Here is a 17,648-nt window from a genome sequence, read left to right on the forward strand (position 1 = left end):
GGGGTCAAAGAGCTAAGCTGTGAAATTTCAGACGTCAAAACATCAACTGTAAATAAGAAATCTGAGCTGACACGAAGCACGAGCCTTGTTCAATGACACGAGAACAGACCTGAAAGTAAAGCTGTCTGATGGGTTCGAATTCCAGCTCTGCCGTCTAATTGTCATTTGTGCCCGAGTGATATTATTTGGTTTACCGATGCCTCATTAGTGCAATGGGATAACTGACCCATAGGGAAGGGAAACACCCCATGGTTGAGTGAAGCATGGTTGAGGGAACTTTGTGGAAGCCCTCACTCCATGAAATAAGGTATACTTCTGAAAGCATATGTGCCCAGTCAACCAGATACTATACTTAAACTCAAAACATGGTATGATCCCTGGAAAATGATGTTTTCAATAAATGATGACTGGCAAAGAAGAAGGAAGTGTGATGGTGCATAAATGCTTGTGAGCAGACAGCACGCCTCCTCTTCACTCCCCCCAGGTGTCCACGGCCATAAACATGAGAAATTACTGTAGTATGAACTCCTTTTATTACACAGAAAGGTGCTGATACCACACAGCTAAAACAACTGTCCTGAATCCCCTCTGCAGCCCAATTTCCTTTATGAAAAATTTGAAACAGAAAATGAGAATTGTTTTCCCCACTTTACAGACACTATGCTGTTTTCAGTTGCTCAGTCGAGTCTGATTCTTTGAGCCTCCATGGACTGCAGCACACCAGGCCTCCCTGTCCATCACCATCTCCAGAGCTTGCTCAAACTCATGTCCATTGAGTCAGTGATGCCATCGACCATCTCATTCTCTGTCATCCCCTTCTCCTCCTGCCTTCAATCTTTCCCAACATCAGTATCTTTTCAAATGAGTCAGTTCTTCACATCAGGAGGTCAAAGTATCAGAGCTTCAGCTGCATCAGTCCTTCCAGTGAATATTCAGGACTGATCTCCTTTAGGATGGACTGGTTGGATCTCCTTGCAGTCCAGGGATCTCTCCAGAGTCTTCAGCAACACCACAGTTCAAAAGTGTCAATTCTTCAGAGCTCAGCCTTCTTTATGGTCCAACTCTCACATGCACACAGGACTACTGGGAAAACCGTAACTTTGTCTATATGGACTTTTGTTGGCAAAACAATGTTTCTGCTTTTTAATACACTGTCTAGGTTTATCATAGCTTTCTTCCAAGGAGGAAGTGTCTTAAATTCATGGCTGCAGTCACCATCTGCAGTGATTTTGGAGCCCAAGAAAGGAAAGTCTCACTGTTTCCATTGTTTCCCCGTCTATTTGCCACGAAGTGATGGGACCGGATGCCATGTTCTTAGTTTCTTGAATTCTGAGTTTTAAGCCAGCTTTTTCACTCTCCTCTTTCACTTTCATCAAGAGGCTCTTTAGTTCTTCTTCGCTTTCTGCCATAAGGGTGGTGTCATCAGCATATCTGAGGTTATTGATATTTCTCCCAGCAATCTTGATTCCAGCTTGTGCTTCATCCAGCCAGGTATTTTGCATGATGTGCTCTTCATGTAAGTTAAATAAGCAGGGTGACAATATACAGCCTTTCCCAATTTGGAACCAGTCATTTTCCCATGTCCAGTTCTAACTGTTGCTTTTTTGGCCTGCATACAGGTTTTGCAGGAGGTAAGTAAGGTGATCTGGTATTTCCATCTCTTTCATAATTTTCCACAGTTTGTTGTGACACACACACTCAAAGCTTTAGCATAGTCAATGAAGCAGAAGTAAAAGTCTTTCTGAAATTTTATTTACAGATGAGGTTATTCAAATTCAGAGACAAGAAATAAGCTGACCAAGGTCACTTAAGTACTGAATGGCAGAGCTGGGATCTAAATTCAAGTTTCCAACTCTAAATCTAGTAGACTAACTGTACCACATACTGGTCTGTGTGGGATATAATGGAGCAGGTTGTAACTAATATGCATGCTTGACAGGGCATATTTATGATGTGAGAGTTATTCCATTTCCCTCCAAGCTGCATATATTCTTGACAACACTAAATAATCCCAAGCACCACACACAAACCATATTTACACTTTAAGAAGGGAAGAAGAAACAGGTTCTGGGTTTCCTGGAAGGAGTTTCCATATGAAAATAAGCATTCATATGAAGAATAAAACTGTGTTGTTAATAATTTAGTAGTGATGCAGACTCTTAGTCATTAAGCATGGAATTTTCAAGGCAGAATCTCAGATAGCCATGGGTCAGAAACTCTAGAGGACAAAAGGTACATAGGTTTTGTTCACTCCTGACTCTTCAGGGCTAAGAACAAGAGCAGGTGAATCAGATGAAGTAAAACTGAAGGAGGAAACAGACAGAACAGGCTCCATCTTGAAAGCAGGACTCCTTCCTGGGCTGGACTGTGGACTCTGAGCTATATGCCCAGTATCTATGGAAACAACATATCAACTAGAAAAGCAGTCCCCACTGATGGAAGAGCCCCAAGACTTGTACCTAGACTCTCTGTCGCCTAAAAGAATATCCTAATTATCTGTGTAACTGAATAGAATCATACATTCTATTATGCTTATTGGGATATGACCGTAGGCCTGTTGATAATTGTCCACTGTTAACTACCTAGGCTTAAGGCATATGAATCTCTTTGATTGTATCTTTCTTTTCCTTTGTTCAGACTAGTTTCAGGGAATTTGGGGAGGTGGGTTTGGTCACGTACACTTCGGGTATATAAGGTTTTCACAAAAACTGGTCAGGGTCCTTGGCTAACAGGAGACTCTGCCTTGGGCCTGCCAGTGTAATAAACTGCACTTCACTATCTGCACTGTCCATCTGAGTGAATCTGCTTCCCAGGATGCATGCAAAACAATATTTGTAGAAGAAATGGATGCTTGAAACTGATTCTTCTGTCTGTATATGAAGAATCCTTTTGAATGTCTAGTCATTGTTAGACTTTGATTTCTCTATTTAGCCATCGACTTTAGAGTCTTAAGAACTTAAACAATGACAATAACAAGACTCTAAGCCCACAAGGGCAGAGAAAGATGACTTTTTTTTTTTAAACGATTCTATTCTCAAGAATATTATAGTGCCTGGTGTAGGTATAATGCTCCCAGTATTTATAAATCAATGATGTACTAGGTTCATTTCTATGTAAACAGTGACTTCACTATAGTAACTAGAAATCAAATGGCTTTGAAGAGTTAATGCAGCTTTCACAAGAGGCTAACTTTATAGTTAGCAGACTACAGAGCACAGTCTCCAGTGGAATCATTTACTTATGGAGAATTAAGAAAATCTTAACAGAAAAATAAAATGTATGGATTAGGTCATCAGTTATCATTGGTTTGGGTTTAGACCAAAAGGAAGAAGAGAATTCATCTTTGTAGCCCCAGTGATGACCTTTTCATTAATTTGGATCTCAATTACCTTAACTACACGAACATAAAAAGATTTATTTTTGTTCCTATGGTCACAGGATGTTCTCCAGCACTCCTGAGGTGTGGAGTTTTCCTGAAGCAGATAGGAAGGCCTCTACTTTGGTGAGGGCACAACCCCTTTTAAGGTTTAGATCTCACAGGAGAGCTATGTCAGTACTCACGAGAGAAAACTGGTCCCCCTGGAGCAAAGTCCCCTCTGCCAAGAGGACCAAGAAGGAATTTCTGTGGGAATCTTACAGGAAAAAAGTCCATCAAAGGATCAGTAATAACTCAGACCATTAGATCCTTTCAGCTTCCGCTAAAGAAAATAATTAAAAATCTAAATGAATCCAAAGGAATCTTACAACTGATGAAAAACGACTCAGAAAACAACACATTTTCTCTGCCTATGTCTTCCTCTCCACTGAGGAGAGAGTTAGGCGCCTGCTCTGGCCAGAGATGTAGACCGGGGCAGAGAAAAAAATATTTATGAAATCATATGTGTCAGAAATAAAAACAACCTTACAACAACACAATTAAACCATTAATTAATAGGTAAGGAACCCAAGAACCAGAAAAGAAAAATGAATTGTCCAAGATCACTCTATCAGTCTCTGGCAGACCTAGAATTAAAAACCAGTTCTGAATTCCCATCCAATTCAGTGCGTTAATATTTTTGTGTTAATTTGTAAGTAACTGAACCATGTTTGCCATGGAAGCTGGTAACCTAGTCTATAGAAACACAAATTTTCAACCATGAATTTTTGAATTCAGCATCATAAATCGTGGAAATGCACATTAAGTGCACATAAGATTGTACAACATGACATATATACCAGAAGAGCTAAAATTAAAAATGCTCCCAATATCTAGTGATGGGAAGGGTTTGCAACAACTGAGATTCTTATATGTTGGTGGAAGTTTAAATTGCTTCTACCACTCTGCAACACCATTTGTCAATATCTACTAAAACTGTATGCAAAGCACTCTATGACCCAGAATTTCTACTCCAAGACATAAACCTCAAGATAAATAATAATGTGTTCACACAAAGATCTGAACATGAATGCTTAGCCCAACTAAACATGGCTCAAAACCCGATATAGCCCAAATGTCCATTAACAGTGCACTGAATCAATGTATTTTGCTATATTCATATAAGAGAATTTTACACAGTCATGAAAAAGCTAATTTTCTGCTTCATACAATAATTTGCATGGCTACCACAGATAGAGGCTTCATTGACAGCTCAGCTGGTAAAGAATCCACCTGCAATGCAGGAGACCCTGGTTCATTCCTGTGTTGCGAAGATCCCCTGGAGAAGGGAAAGGCTATCCACTCCAGTATTCTGGCCTGGAGAATTCCAAGGACTGAATGGTCCGTGGGGTCTCAAAGATTCGGACCTGACTGAGCTGCTTTCACTTTCTTTCAGCTCAGATAGAATGATGACTGAATGAAGCCAGATAAAAAAACAACTATTACATAATTCCATTTATGTGATGCTAAGGAACAGAGGAAACTAATCAATTATGGCAGAAGACAAAATAGTGGTTACTTCTTGGTGGAAGGAGGGGTGAGAGGTGGGTAGATGCTGGTATTGACTATGAAGGAACATAGAGAACTTTCCAGGGTATCAAAACAGTTTTACAGTATCTGTGTGTGTGTGTGTGTGTCCATTTAACTACACCAAGTTATACACACTTACATATACACACTGTTATCAACTGAGCTGTACACTTCAGACTTACACACTTCCCCCCTCCATGGTATATATATTTATACCTTAATTAAAATTCTTGGAAATTGATTCTGAAAAAAAGCTTCTGAGTATGAATAATGTATATTCTCATTGAACAGAAGGGTATAGTAAGTTTTCAAGCAAAGCAAAGTGTTTGAACAATTCAGGCTACTTAATGACATGTTAAATGAATTATATTTATGTTGCAGAAGCAGAAATGTGCCTAAAACAAAAACTGTGCGTTGTAATAACCCATTGAAGGGCTATAACATCATTCCTTGTGATATTCCATGCTCCTTCATCATTACTCCTTATGCTCAGAAAAAAAAGTCTTGAGTTTTAATAGTTCCGGTGAACAAGAAGAGCTATTTAAGGAAAGGACCAAATGATGCGAAGAACTCAGAGAAAAGGCAGTATGAGCAGGTGATGCTTTGTTAGTGTATCTTTGTTATAAGTCACAGTTTAAACAGGGAAGAGAGGATACAGAGGTGGCTTGAAAAATAAAAGGAAGGGGAAACTGTAGGACTCAGAGGTAACTAGGGATTTTTAGGACCAGAATGGGAGACTTTTCATCACTACCACTGCCATCTCCTCCTGCCATGTCACATAATCTTCTTAGGCATCTCTACAAGGAGAAGAGCATGTCAGCAGGTCTAGGTTACTTTTTAACAGTTCATGAACAAAGTCTAAAGTTTCAGTTTTGTCAAAACCCCCAAATACCAATATTTTTTTTGTGAAAGGCTTGCTCTACTTGTCAGAATAATGAGGCTATATCAAAATAATCATTGTAAACCAGAAAGCTTTGGCAGTTGTCAAGATCAAGATCTGTGCTTATACACACGTGTGTGTTAAGTCGCTTCAGTCGTGTTAGACTCTGTGCGACCCCATGGACTGTAGTATAGCCTGCCAGGCTCTTCTGTTCATGGGATTCTCCAGGCAAGAATATTGGGCTTGTTTGCTATGCTCTCCTCCAGGGAATCTTCCCAACCCAGGGATAGAGCTTGCATCTCTTATTTCTCCTGCATTGGCAAGCAGGTATTTTACCACTAGTGCCACCTGGGAAGCCCCCATTGTATTTCATGTTCTGCCCTTTAAGTCACAGAATTAATTAGCTCTAGTTTTTGGGTTCCATTGAACTCAGCTTACTTTATATTTGTCTAGATGTCATCCTACTACGCTTAACTTTTGCTCTTCTGTAGCACTTTGAGAACTCTTTGCTCAAATAATCTCAGTAAGTCCTGCTGACTGACAAAAGTATTTCCTCTTCATATCAAAATATCTCAAAAGTCTTAAAGAGTTTTGATGTTCCACAATTCACCATATAACTCATGTTGCTAACCCTAAATATATTTTTATTTGAAGTGGATTCTGCTGATAATGTTGCTTTTCTGGCATCTTGTGAGGTTACTGAGTAAGCGGTTCCATGATTAGCCAGTGTTTGGCAGTGATTCTTGTTATTTAGCCACCAGTTTTTTCTTTCTTCTTCTCTAGGGTCCACAGTAAATCTTACCCTTGAAATCCTCATATTTGCTGTCCAGCAAGTCACTCGATGTGCCTTTCTCACAGCTGGTCTAAATAATTTGGTTATTTTTTTCATCAGATTTTCACAATAGTTTTACTTCCTGTGCCTCCATAATTGTGAGCTCTCTTAAGTTTGCAGGAAAAAAGAAAGAAGACTGTAGCAGAATTCTGCCAGCATATATTGAAACTTGAATATTAAGAAGAGCTTAGAAGTTGCTTAATTTGATTTCCCCATCTTGAAGACAGCCCACTTAAGACTCAGACAGGACTTGTCTGAAGGCCCATGGTTTACTGGCAAATAACAAGAACACAACAATAAAAGCTGGGTAAGAGCCATCATCTGCTGGATGCTTGCCATGTGACAAGTGCTATGTTAAATGCTATAGGTGAATGACCTCATTTGATCCTCACAACAAACCTATGAGGTAGGTTGCACTATATACCTTGTCTGATAGCCAGTCTGAATATCTTCCACTGACCTATAAGACCCCTTGTTAATGTTGAGGGATGATGATGTTCTTAGTGTTGACATGAATCTTTTTGCAACAGTGAAATGCTAAGAATCATAAAGGTTTGTTTTTGCCATTTTAAATGCCAATTAGGTGATAGCTATCTCATATTTTGGACACAGTTATTTTCTTAACTTTATCCTGATGTTATTTTGTTACCATCCTCTGACCCCTGTGATTTGTTTTTCTGTTATATTCATAAATCTATTACTCAACCCTGGCTGTAAAAGCCTGTGACTTTTTTATTATGTAATTCTGAGATAATCATTGGTAGTATTTTTATTTTATGAAATCTTGCTAGTGTATGTTCATCCATAGGTCTTTGCAGAATATGCAAAATGGCCTGTTTCATGAGCTTGTGATATAAATAGGGTCATTTTTATTTTTAGTATTCAAATTAATCTCTAGAGCCTTCACATGCCTATTACCAGGAACTCAAAGATCTCTCTTGGGACTCTTCCAACTCCCTGAATATTTCAACAACTCCGGAGACTTTCTCATTCCAAGGGAATCAGTTCTACTTCACACTGAGGAGAAAGGACTAGAAAAACTCATCAATTCAATGAAAGAAGGCTCCTCAGTCTGCTGCAAATACATGTGGACCCACACCTTGGGATACTAAATTCATCTGCTTCTCTGATGTCACTAGTGTCCTGGCATACTCTCTAAGGTCTCAGAATCTAAAGGGCAGGAAGTTGACTTCTGAAATGTTTCCTTATATCACTCTAAGCATAAGTTCCAGTTCTTACATCATTCCTATCATCTTTGATCTCAAGTCCTGAAAGTAAAATCCTACTGTGTCAGTGTGCTAGGGATGAGGGTCCGAAAGCTTGAGATCCCAAAATGTTACAGTGCCAAAAAGGTAGATGTCAAACTGATTAAAGTAATCTCTCTGGCTCAACTACTCAAAGGCTATGGGAACTTAATCAAGTCATTTATCTTCCCAGTTTTCCCATGGGTAAGACAAATATCATAAAATTGTTTCAAGATAATTCATGTAAGGCACAAAGAAAAGTCCCTGATGCAGTAATGTTATTATTTTATTCCTATTAAATAATGTATAGCTATTGTTTGAAAATTGTTATCTGCCCAGTCGTGTCCAAATCTTTGTGACCCCATGGAGTGCAGCCTGCCAGGCTCCTCTGTCCATTGAATTCTCCAGGCAAGAATACTGGAGTGGGTAGTTACTTCCTTTTCCAGGGAATCTTCCTGACCCAGGGATAGAACCTGGATCTCCTGCATTGCAGGCAGATTCTTTACCATCTGAGCCCCCAGGGAAAGCACACACAGCATTGGAAGAGGCTACAAGCTTAAGATACATACCCCACTGCCTTTGTCCATCAACCCATGACCCTAAATGTCTCAGCACTGAACTCAGTTACCACCCCAGGCATCCCACGAGGTATAATTCCACTGAGATGCTCCTAGAAAATCTCTTCTACCTGGGAATCTCTGCTGGCTAACCATTTTAATCAACAAAGATGATGGCCTAGGACTGAACCTCAAAAGGAAAGTGGTTTAGGTCTTGATTTCCATGTTCCAAAAAGGTTCCCTGACCCCTGTATAATTTTTTTCACCTCCTCTTCAGACAATCATTACCTACTAAGTGCGTATCAGAGAGACAATTCTTACCAATAGAAACATCTTGTTATACCCTTTATCCAGGGCAATAATACATATTTGCTTTATGCTTATAATCGAAGAGCTGACCTTAGAGAGACATTCTAGAGCTAAAAAAGGAACTCCTCCAAGGCAGTTTCTCTTAACACAAAGACAAAGATATGGCTAGTGGTTTTAATAAAACACTTGCTTTTTCTAAAAATAATTGAAGTTCTTTTCTAAATCATGCACAGTGATCCCCATCTATTTCATACCTAATTACGTAGGGTTTCTTTCTGATATGAGAACTCATGGGTGTACCTCAAGGAAATGAAACTGAAAACACAGTAGGATTTTAATGACAACAAAAATCAAACCCACAACAATACAAGTATAACATGTTGCACTTCCTGAAATCATATATATGTTCACTATGCTACTGCTAATTCAGAAAAGGACTAACTAAAATTTTCCAGGCTGACAAGTATCATCTGTATTAGATGTGTCCCAAAAAGCTGTTTGCGAAGTGTCATTATTGGTAACCTAATCGCAAGCTATGTGAACATAAAACTCTCTCAACATCACACCTTTTACTCTGCCTGCATATCTGAATAACGTAGCTAACACTGGATCTGTTCATCTAGTAAATATTTAATCCAATGTATTTATTATATGCCTTTGATCTGTATTGATACTGTACCTGTTTATTCCCAGTGATTTTTGTTTGTGTTTTCTCTTGTAAATAAAAGGGACCAAAGTAATAAATCTCATACGCTTCAGAATGTTCAAACTAAGGACTAGAAAGCAATGTTTGTACTTCAATGCAATCTCATAAAAGAGGATTTATAAAAAAATAATATTTTAAAGGGCCAAAAGGAAATTATGGGTCACTTTTTAAAAAAGGAAAAGAAAAATGGTTAAATTAATTTAAAAAATCATACTTATATAGAAGGTGCATAAGATGAGATCTCATGACTTAAGAATCTAGGGTTCCTTCATCTAGTTATTTGAGAAGTTGATTATTGCTAGTTTATAAAGTATATTGCGGTCAGAACACTATTTTTAAAGGAAAAACCACGATACTTAAGTGTGAAAAGTAGATGTGCATTACTTATAGTCTTTGCTTATGACACAACAGAACATCAGCATTACTTTAACTGTCTTAGTAGCAATGCTGCTATGATGCCATCAGGAGAACCAAACTTTTGGTAGTCCAAGTTCATGGATACCCTATTATAATGCCATTATGGTAGGAAAATGATTTTAGTGCAAGTTAATGGAAACCACATTACACTTCTAAGCGATTTTATTGTAAGTCTATGAAGACCACATTATGATGGTCAAACAATTTCCCTGTAAGTCTGTGAAGACAGCATTAATAATGCTATTAGAAGAGCGAAACAATTTCAAATAAACTCTATGGGGACTCATTTCACTGTCATGATGGTGGTGAAATGATTTCAGTGTATGTTTATGGAAAACCCCTTACAATGCCATTATGACAGCATTACAATAGTAAAAAGAAATTATGGGGAGCCCATTATAAGGCCATTATAATTCCATTACACTGGTTAAAAGATTTCAGAGCAGTTCTACAGCAACACCACTACAATGGTAAAAATTAGGTCACAGAAAATATCACAGTATATGACACTTAAAAGGAAAAGCCAGGTCCAGGTTAGGAAAGATCAGATCGATATTCAGGAAAGAATCAGGTCTATTTAAATAGCCTTACTTTACTGCATTTATGCAATTTTATGAACATTTCCTCACTTCTAGATCACCCAATCTGCCATCATGACTGGAGGCATTTGTGACTTAAATTAAAAATTCAGTCCCTCTGTATCAGGTAAGATGATTTTTACTGTCCCCAATAGGTTGTAACTGAGATTATGGTGCCACTGGGGACTCTGTCTTACCTCTGGACCTTTGCAGTTTAGCTGGCAGAATCTCAGAGGAGACTGAACTCAACAGTCCCAACAGGGAAGTGGTAGAGTTTTTTATCTCTTTTTTTTTTTTTTTCTAAAAAGGTTCCTTGGCTTCTACATAAATTTGCTCAACTCTCCCCACATTATCAATACCACGTATTAAGTGGGCACTCATTAGCCAATTCATAGTTAGCCAATGATGAAGATTTTGCTATGCATCAGTCATTTAGTTTCATGAAGATGAATCTATTGCATCATCCAGCTGATTGCTAAGCATAGGCTATTGACAAGAACGTAATGTAAGGACGATTACAGATGACTCAGTATGGTAGGCTGAATAATCCCCATTCTTCCTCAAGATGTCCGTATCCTGATTCCTGGAACCAAGGGATATGTTACCTTACATGGTAAACAGGACTTTGCAAACATGATTGAATTAATGTTGAAAGTAAGGAGATTATCCTAGATTAGCTGTGTGTGCCCAATATTATCACAAGAGTCCTTTCACAGGGGAAGCAGGAGGATCAAAGACAGAGAAAGTGATGAAAAGGCAGAACAGATTGGCGAGATGAGACCACAAGCCAAAGAATGCTGGAGGTCTCTAGAAGTAGCAAAAGGCAAGATGGCGGATCCCTAGATCCTCCAAAAGAAATCAGCCCTACCAACACCTTGATTTTTACTCCTGTAAGACTCATTTCAGACTACTTACCTTCAGAACTGAGAAGGAATACATTTGTATTGTTTTAAGCCACTAACTTTGCTGCTGCCGCTGCTATAGTTTGTTAAATCGGCAATAGAAAGCTAATACATTCAGTAAATTGAAATTTTCATCTGCCAAGAAAGAAACAATTTTTAAAAGTTTGTTCTAATGACAAGACTAAAACAATCACATTATGGTCTACTTTTATAACAGAATGTAATCATCTGTTTTTAAATAATCCACTGACTTGTTTGCATGTCTTTACGTGTGCTTTAATATGTTTTAAACATAATCATTTAATTTTCTGCTACCCTTAGTGTACACGCCTCTTGATTCTAGTTCTTCAAATAACATTCTTCAAATAAGGTATTTTGAAAAAAGGAGAAATACTATAAGCTATGAAAACATGAAGAATATGGACATGAAGAAACATGTGACATTTGGATGAGTATTTTAAAGTATGTTTAGCAACACCTCATTCTTTTTTATAAAGATTTGTCCTTTCTTTCCTTGTCTAGGAGAGAACATACTCATATGGAGATGCTTCAGGGGCTATGAGACAGTCACATCAGCCTGGGGTGAGAATAAAGTTGGCAAGGTGTGCAAGAACAAACAGTCTTCAACAAAGGTCATTATGCTTGTTTATATTTCCCAGCATCCTTTTCAGGTGGGCTGGGGACAAGGGAGTAAGTTCTGCAGATGAGAATGTGAACAGAAGTCATATGTCACTTCTCATTCAGAGGATTCAAGAGCCAGCGTGCTTCCTACCCTCTTCCCCGATGCAACTATCCTGTAAGTCACATGATGATAAAGGAACATAACAAAATGGAAGAAACCTGAATCCTGAGTTACAAAACAACAAAGAACCCTCTACAAAACTGTGCTGGTTTACTTTTATTATTAATAAGATATGAAGACTTTGGAGTTTGTCTTTATTGTGGCAACTAGCATTACTTATCTTAACTAGTAACATATGGGAAGCAAGAAGAGTTGAAAATTCCTTCCCAAAGGTATTATTAAGTTTGAACCTAACTCTAGTTTTTCCACAGGTCATAGTATCCTCCCCCCTCCCAAATAAAAGTTACATAGCTCTTAATTTCCACACCAACATAAGAGAAAAGGCAATAAGAAACGGGACTTAAAGATGTGATCCCTCAAAAAGATACAAAGTACAGAGAATTAAAACTATGGAATAGCTTTATTGTGGGGAAGATGTTACAAAGGGACATATTATTTTTTGTTTTCTTTTTTGTTTTTGTTTTCTTAAAAGAGACTTAGAGAAGAATTCAAAATTAAAACAAAAGCAATTCTAAGAATTAGAGGAGCAGCATAAGCTTGGAAGGACTAACCACAAAGATATTCACCCAGAGAAGGAGATGCATTTAGTTTAATTATGTGAGCTGACTTACGCCAAGCAACAAATGTTTCAGTGGAAGATTCATTTTAAGACACTTTAGTGAATGTTAGGCTGCAACACAAAGACTCACACTTTATGGATATCAAGGATATATGGACATGAACTAGGCCACTTGGCTCTCCCCAAGTGAATATGTTGTGGGTGTAACTCACTGACCGTCTCCAGAGGTAGCACCCCTGGATCCACTCACGTCAATGCGAACTCTACACTTCCCTCCCATCCCTTCCCTAAAACAAATGTGGGCACTCGAGCCTGGTCATTCCTGTCCAGCGCCGGGCTCCAGCGAACAGCCTTTGTTAGGACACTCCTCACTGGCTTGACTGGACACGTCTCAGAACTGCCACGACTCTGAACTGTTTTCTACCCTGCTCTCCTTTTTCCCCATTCTCCTTTCAGAATGCCATGGCACCAGGATGCAGGTCTGGCCCTCTTTTGCTCCCGCTCCTTGAAATCCCCACAGACTTATTCCAGCTTGTCAGCCAATGTTTCTTGAAAGACCTGAACTGACACAGTTAGGATTTAGGGCTGCCTCCCTCTGCACCCAGGGATTGGTGAGGAAACTGGCCTGGGTGAAAGCAGGAGCATCATTATATACTGGTACAATATAAAAGCACCTCTTTTTAAACACCGATTTTTTTTTGTTTGTTTTACCCAAAATGTATGTATATCTATATGTATTTGTTAGCTTATTTGTTTCCTCATTGCCCTATTTATGGGTTTTATCTGGCTCTGGGGCAATCCAGATTTACTCGGGGCCAGTGTAGACTGAAATTGTATCAGTGGGGTACAGTGAAGTTTTAACATCAACACTTCCAAGCCCAATCTACTTTTCCATATTCATTTTAGCCCAAAGAAGCATAGAAATCAGTGTTTCTCACACTCCTATCCCAACATTGTCTAGCAAATCATTTCATGCAAGTAAATCACTGCCTGAATGTATATGTAGTATATATAGATCTTTATTTAACCTTCAAGCTTTATATCCTTCAGGCATTGATCTTAGGAGATAGTTCAAAGAATTGGTCTCATGATCCTTTTATACAGAAGTGGAGCAGAGCAGGCTGGCATATGGATCAATAAAGATGTCCTGAATGTCCTTACCTATAACAACTTCTGAACTTATAAGCAGGTGAAGTATAGCGCTGCTTCTCATAGACACATCTTGACCTAGATTCCTATGTTGTGTTTAACTGTAATATATAGTTAATCAAAATATTTGCAGGAAATTGTGTGTAGCATGGCCAAGTGGCAGCGTGGGGAAAAATGGGAAAGGGCAACAAAAAATATGGAACATTTGCCTTTGAAAAGAATTTATTATTGGGCTTAGAATTCTGTATGAAAAGTTCCTACATAAAACAACTCAACAGATGTAAAGCTTTTGCATAATTGTGTGTCGAGTAAGCACTCAATAAATGTTGTTTCTCCACAAAATTAATAAAAGTAACATTACATTCAATGCCAAGAGTGTGCTAAAAATGTTCTATCAAAAAATCCATAAAGAAACTGCTAGAAGCAAAATGAAATGCCAAAATAAATGCTATTAAATACAGGCAGACAAAAATTACTAAAAGATAGATTGAAAGATTATACCGAGACTGTCATGTAAATCAATGTGCCTTAAATCGAAATGTTCAATATCACTGATACAGGACTATTAAAAAGTAATGTAGTTATGGTTCAGGATTGTTTAGACTTTGAACCAACAAAGGTTGTAGGCAGCTATTGTAAAAAAACACTGATTCATCCTCAGAATTTGGTAAGGCCAAAGCCATGTTTCTTACAAGGATTTACTAATGATTTTCTTGATAATACATGTGGTTAGAAGAATAAAAATATATTAGCGAATACCAGAATAGGAGAGAAAATCAAAACACCTCTCTGGAAGCAGAATAAGGCAGATTTGAGGTTTTCACTAGAAACACTCTAGACAAAGTTCTCCTCAATTCTATTTCATATTAAAAAAAAAAATAAGGAACCATGTAGAATTTATGCACACAACCCTCCAAACTTTCCAAGAGAACATTGGATATTTATGGTTTGATGAAGTCTAGAAGAAATTACTTCAATCTTTTCCCTTCTAGTATTAGTAACTATGTGCAACTTCAGAGATATTTCATCCTTATGTTTTGAATTCATTTGCAATTAAAATGATTTAAAAAGTAACTTTTGAAGTTTTTATAAATTTTCTCCATGGAGAAAGGGAGGTCATGCTTTGCCAAGAAGGTATGAACTTGAATATTCACAAGTTTAAGCTAGGTTTAAATTTTCAACCACAAGAACATTAACTGAGCTCTCAACTGAAGAGTAAATTCTCAAATTTTCTGTTTCTTACCTGCCAAACTTCTCAGAGTCATGATAGGAATCTTGAATAATTTCTAGCTTCTCTAAAGGTGAAAAATGGTGAGATTTTGTGAGAACTAGGTAATGCATGTTCTAGATAAATCCATCTCTAATCTTGAGGTGGCAGGATTGCACTTTTGAGGAGTAAGTGTTAAAGTGAAAGTGTTAGTCTCTCAGTCATGACTGACTCTTTGCAATCCCATAGTCTGTCCATGGCATTCTCCAGGCAAGAATACTGGATTGGGTTGCCATTCCCTTCTCCAGGGGATCGTCCCAACCCAGGGATTGAACCTGGGTCTCCGGCATTGCAGGCAGACTCTTTGCCATCTGAGCTACCAGGGAAGCCTTGAGGACTAAGGCTGGGCACAAAAAAGTGGCCTCTTGAAACCCACTGGAACCATCTCTACAGTCTCTTAAATTAACAGAGATTAAGAGATTAAGATCTAAGAAGATCGAGATCTAAGAAGAGATGGACATTGCCAAGCCACATGGACTTCCAGTGGTGCATCCTGGGAAGCCAACTCACCCTTAAGCAGTTGAGATTCCACAGAGAGTTATTGAAAGCTAGCTCCAGGTATAATTTGTACAAGGCAACATGAGACTTATCTTAGACTGCTGTATAAATATAGGTGAAACTCAACTGGATCTCCAAAGAGTTTCTCTTTTATTTTCTTATATACCATTAAAACAACAACAACAACAACAGAACAAACATTAGTACATTTCTGAGGAATGATTGGATGGACATCTGACCTTGAGATGGACCTGGGCCAGAGCTGAACGACACTGGGAGAGTTCTTGGGTATCTGCTTCGTGCCCTTCTGCATGGCCAGTATTTCCCTGACTTTTCCAGGGCAGCAGAAGGCACAGAAATGGTCTGTTGCTCTGGAAACTGCTCAGTGGTATGCCACAGGACTTTCCTGGCCTGTGTGGGGAGAGGGAGACGAACCCTACTTGACTGCTGTCATTATTACATGCAGGAGGAGAAAATAGTAACAGTTAAGTGCTTCACAAAATGTCCCACTGTTGATACCCACTCCAATCCTCCTAGTTACCTTTAAGGGCGAGGCTGGGGATGAAGTCTATCTTTATTTTCAACATAGCAACCACCATCAGCGACAAACTAGAGGGCAAAGAATGTGGTTGAAAGGACACTGGATTGAAAGTCAGAAGATTTGGTTTTAGCCACAAACCAGTTTTGTGACCTTTAGTGAGTTACATATATTAAGCAGTTCCCTGTATTCCCCTTTGGGGGAGGAAAAATGACCTGGTGATCCTTTGGTTTCCTTATGTCCATACAAAAGTACAGTCTGTGTTTCTAAGTGGTGGCTCAAGGATCAGTAGGAGTTACAGAATGTCTGTTACTATGACATAGATTATCTTCAGGGAAAGGCTAAGCTGTATTTGTGTCCTGCTTGAAATTAAATTTCATCCAATTTCCTGGCATTTTAATTTCACAAGAGGATGGAATCAGAGCTCCTGAGTTTTGAGATGGATGAGCTCCGGTAGGTGAGTCAGCCTGGAAAAATGTACTGGCTGCACTTGACAGTGGCTGCAAGTGATGAGGAAAGAGAGTCCGGTGGGTTCATCTGGTGTCACACTTGAAAGATCATTTGTGCATTTGTGCATTTACGCTTAAAAGAGCTGACTCAGGACTGCTGTGACAGCTTTTAACTGAGAATTCTCTTATTTTTCTGGATTTCTGTCTCCTTCTTAATGGTATTTTAATGCAGTTTTGTGTTCAATTATAATAGTGTTGCTAAATACAGTAGGTCTGATTCCACAGAAGAAGAATAGTTTTTTCAAAATCAGCATTTTCCTGCTGATTTGCCAGCTGTTTCAATAAATACTCATCTCCCAACTTCAAACGAGTATATTGCACTCTTACTAAATATAAATACCATCCACAGCTACTGGCTTTTGAGTTCTCCATAAAATCAAACACAAAATCTGCACTGTGAGGGACCCCTCTCTCAACCATGTGCAGGTGATTTTGCTGACTTGGGCATCCTGAAGAATAATAAATGATTGTTTTTCCAGTCATTTCTTCCCAATGTAAATGTCTAACTATGAGCAAATGAATTAGCACCCCCTTTTCTAGTTCTGCCATCTCTACTATTTCTATCTCTAAACTACACAAAATGATTAGTCAGGGCAACTTAAATTTGTAATAATAATAAGACCATGTCTATTTCATATCTGTTTCACCAAAAAGACTTTTGACCTGCCTGGTAGGAGAAGATCCATATGCATTAAGCTCCAAGGATAAATTTTTACTTTCGGACACAGTAGAGCAATAAGAGGTACTGATTAGGTGTAAGGAATAATCACTATTAAAAATACACTAAAATTGTAGCATGTGGTAACCTCTATATGTATTTTGTCCTTTTATACATTAATATTATAATAACCCTGGCTAAGGATCAGTGGGACCAGCAGACTATATTTTCAGCCATACATTGTTTTTCTCATAGTCCTCATTGTATTGTATGTGTACATTTTTCTTATTTTTAATCA

At 38.4% G+C, this 17,648-nt stretch overlaps 2 long non-coding RNA genes across 9 annotated transcripts in view; one reads left to right on the top strand and one right to left on the bottom strand.

Annotated features, from left to right (window-relative positions):
• Nucleotides 1-14,396, top strand: part of LOC139034464 (uncharacterized) — a 42,433-nt gene extending 28,037 nt beyond the window's left edge. The window contains exons 2-3 of the long non-coding RNA XR_011486988.1: nt 6,771-7,063; nt 11,893-14,396. This is a non-coding gene — a long non-coding RNA (uncharacterized lncRNA). The remainder of the gene's footprint in view (nt 1-6,770; nt 7,064-11,892) is intronic.
• LOC110130695 (uncharacterized) overlaps nt 1-17,648 on the bottom strand; it is an 871,740-nt gene that overhangs the window by 216,365 nt on the left and 637,727 nt on the right. The gene's annotated exons all lie outside the window — the stretch shown is intronic.

The sequence above is a fragment of the Odocoileus virginianus genome, chromosome 3 (assembly GCF_023699985.2).
Source record: "Odocoileus virginianus isolate 20LAN1187 ecotype Illinois chromosome 3, Ovbor_1.2, whole genome shotgun sequence".
NCBI classification, from domain to species: domain Eukaryota; kingdom Metazoa; phylum Chordata; class Mammalia; order Artiodactyla; family Cervidae; genus Odocoileus; species Odocoileus virginianus.